The following is a 3,929-nucleotide window of genomic DNA, read 5'->3' as shown; positions in this document are numbered from 1 at the left end:
ATGCTGCCGTAAGATGTCACTGTAAAGATTTAGCAAAATGCGTCCGATCACTTTCAATATTAAGAACGAACGTATTTATAACCGAGGCTTCCATGGTGTGACAACACTCATAGTTTTAATTATCCCTCATTATGACCTTGAGAGGTGATTGTTGTTTGAATAATCTACGAAAAACCAACCAATTAGCAACTGTTCTGTTTGTTTGAGAAAGGATGACTTTTAATCTTCAACAGCGCGAAGTAAAAAACAAAATAAATAACTATAAACCTCCTAAAAATTCGACAGACAACTAGAGAAGGTTTTCAGCGTCGTGACGACAATTGTCCTTGAATAGATATCGTTATATTTCCGTTTGTGTTTTTTTTACCCCTGTTTGTGTCAGCTATCTTTGAGTACCTTGTACTAATTTTGTCTGTTCCTAATAATCTTGTCGGGTAATAAAAATTGCTTCTTATGTGTAGCTGAAAGAAACTGAATGAGAACATTAAGGCTTAGTGCTGATAGAATATTCAGTATTGTGTTATAGGGCACTGTGAACACTAAGGCTTAGTGCTGATAGAATATTAAGTATTGTGTTATGGGGCACTGGGAACACTAAGGCTTAGTGCTTATAGAATATTCAGTATTGTGTTATAGAACACTGTGAACACTAAGGCTTAGTGCTGATAGAATATTAAATATTGTGTTATAGGGCACTGTGAACATTAAGGCTTAGTGCGGATAGAATATTCAGTAGTGTGTCATAGGGCACTGTGAACACTAAGGCTTAGTGCTGAGAGAATATTCAGTATTGTGTTATAGGTACTGGGAACACTAAGGCTTAGTGCTGATAGAATATTCAGTATTGTGTTATAGGCACTGTGAACACTAATTAGTGTTCACAGTGCCCTATAACACAATACTGAATATTCTATCAGCACTAAGCCGGCTTAGTGCTGATAGAATATTCAGTATTGTGTTATAGGCACTGGGAACACTAAGGCTTAGTGCTGATAGAATATTCAGTAGTGTGTTATGGGGCACTGTGTAGGATAACATATACAATCTCTGACATACTTTAGAATCTTAATTTACGTAATAAGTACAACCAGTTTCGCTGGTGCAGAAATTTGAACTCAGTCCAGTTTAGATTTCTTTGTGTGTGTATTTTTCAGACAACTTTAACACTTCAAACTACATTCAGAAAAGACTATGAAAATTATGCCTACTCATACTCTAAGGCGTGACGTCAGCAAACACGCGCAGAAGAGTATTAATAATTACTGAGGTATGTGTCACGAGATTTAAAGAAAAGGGCTGTTGCAATAAAAGCTGAAATAGTTTATTTTTAGTTATCTAATATTTTACTGAGTATTTTATTGTATATAATAGTTTTTACGTCATTCATTGGTTAATAAAATCTATGATGTATTTTAGAAAATGAAAATATACCACAGTTCACTGCCACGCCCAGTGTAACAAAAACTCCCCGTATGTATATCGTCATTTCCGGTAACAGACACGTAATCGCAATGTGAGACGGAAGCACGTGTTAGTTACTAGTATAGATAAAAAAGTACAGTGCGTTTTTAGGAACTTTCAGTTGCACAGCTTACCTCGTGCATCACAGAAGTGGTTAACAGTAATTACGTGGTTTTCATGGTAATTTAACGTTCTAAACGAAAAGCAGCCTTTAATTACACATTAATAACAACATGGCGATTCAGATTCTTAGGAGGAAATGACTATTTTAACAGCGCGTTGAAAATATTTTGTTTGTATTAATCCTATCTCTGCCGGGTTAAGCAACCATTTACTACTGGACGTTAAATGCTCTGCTGGGTTAAGCAGCCATTTGCTAATGGACGTTAAAAGCTCTGCTGGGTTAAGCAACCATTTACTATCGGACGTTAAAAGTTCTGCCGGGTTAAGCAACCATTTACTATTGGACGTTAAAAGCTCTGCTGGGTTAAGCAACCATTTACTATTGGATGTTAAAAGTTCTGCCGGGTTAAGCAACCATTTCCTATTGGACGTTAAAAGTTCTGCCGGGTTAAGCAACCATTTCCTATTGGACCTTTTAACATCCAATAGTAAATGGTTGCTTAACCCGGCAGAACTTTTAACGTCCAATAGGAAATCGTTGCTTAACCCGGTAGAGCTTTTAACGTCCAATAGGAAATGGTTGGTTAACCCGGCAGAGCTTTTAACTTTTAACGTCCAATAGGAAATGGTTGCTTAACCCGGCAGAAGCTCTGCTGGATTAAGCAACCATTTCCTATTGGACGTTAAAAGTTCTGCGGGTTAAGCAACCATTTCCTATTGGACGTTAAAAGCTCTGCCGGGTTAAGCAACGATTTCCTATTGGACGTTAAAAGCTCTGCCGAGTTAAGCAACCATTTCCTATTGGACGTTAAAAGTTCTGCCGGGTTAAGCAACGATTTCCTATTGGACGTTAAGACAATAAAATTCAAACAACCATTATTTTAGCAGCTTTATTTCTATATTTTTTCTTACAATGCTCTATTATCTTTCAACTTACAAACGAAACGGAGTTGTATACAACATTTGGAAGGACTTAGTTATCTAGTTACACACAAACTCTATGTATCACCAAATTTCACTTACTCATTCTTATTTTATTTTATTCAAAAATTACACAACCGGAAAGATAAGTTAAAATAACAACCACTACTTATACGTTAGTTATAATATTCTATAAGGTTTAGCAACAGAAAAATAATTTGTTTGCCGAGTTAAAATGGGGAAGAAATAAAAATCAACCAAAAAATCCTGGCTGTATCTGTCTGTGTGTCTGTATTTGTGTAAGATCGTTCAACTGTTTAGCTTATATCAAAGAGTATCACGTGTAGATGGCGTCAGAGAAAGATATCATACCTTAGTGATCCCAATGTTAGGGTAAATACTAAGTAGTGCCTTCTAAGTTCAGTGGACTTTATCTATGTAAATTTCGTCGTTCCGAATCGATGTTTCGATCTATGTGAGAGCTGCTCTAGCACATCGAAACGTCGACCTTTCTGAAATAAAGTGCTTTTCGCAACTTTAAAATTCTTTTTTTTATTAGAAAGTAGCTTATAACACATCTCGAAACCAACAAGTAACTTGTTGTTGAGAGGAGTTTTTTGTGGCACTTGAAAAGGGGGGTATGAATTTTCCTGCCAACAACTCTGCATAAAACATCTTTCGGGGGAGGGGGGAGATGAAGCTTCCTGCCGGCAGCTCTACGTGAGACATGTTTCAAGGGGGGGTATGTACCTTCCTGTCCACAGTTCTACGTATAATATCTTTCAAGGGGGTATGAACCTTCCTGTCCACAGATCTACGTAAGATATCTTTCAAGAGGGTATGGACCTTCCTGTCGACAGTTCTACGTGAGTCATCTTTCAAGGGGGATATGAACCTTCCTGTCCACAGTTCTACGTATGATATCTTTCAAGGGGGTATGAACCTTCCTGTCCACTGTTCTACGTAAGATATCTTTCAAGGGGGGGATGTTTCTTCCTGTTCACAGTTCTACGTATGATATCTTTCAAGAGGGTACGGACCTTCCTGTCCACAGTTCTACGTAAGATATCTTTCAAGAGGGTATGGACCTTCCTGTCGACAGTTCTACGTGAGTCATCTTTCAAGGGGGATATGAACCTTCCTGTCCAAAGTTCTACGTAAGATATCTTTCAAGGGGGTATGTAACTTCCTGTCCACGGTTCTACGTATGATATGTTTCAAGGGGGTAAGAACCTTCATGTCCACCGTTCTACGTATGATATCTTTCTAGTCCGAGACATCTTTAACGTCACCTTGAGATATTATTTTGAACATTTTGACATCCCCTTGGGATATTATTCTGAACATATTTGAAATCTGATTATCGAGGTGTTATATCGTTCATTTCCCAACCTAAAATGCTGAAAACAAGCGCAGAAGACTGC

The 3,929-nt window shown here is 37.6% G+C and overlaps 1 long non-coding RNA gene across 1 annotated transcript; it reads right to left on the bottom strand.

Annotated features, from left to right (window-relative positions):
- Positions 1-2,460: 2,460 nt before the first annotated feature.
- Positions 2,461-3,923, bottom strand: LOC111089396. The gene is made up of 2 exons (XR_002613683.1): positions 3,546-3,923; positions 2,461-3,497 (listed from the first exon to the last, which is right to left on the bottom strand). It is a non-coding gene; the product is annotated as an uncharacterized LOC111089396 (long non-coding RNA).
- Between the last annotated feature and the right edge of the window lie 6 nt (positions 3,924-3,929).

This window comes from Limulus polyphemus, unplaced genomic scaffold (genome assembly GCF_000517525.1).
Source record: "Limulus polyphemus unplaced genomic scaffold, Limulus_polyphemus-2.1.2 Scaffold6126, whole genome shotgun sequence".
NCBI lineage: Eukaryota > Metazoa > Arthropoda > Merostomata > Xiphosura > Limulidae > Limulus > Limulus polyphemus.
Note: the sequence above shows the minus strand (reverse complement) of the source record. Positions and strands in the feature narration are given on the sequence as shown.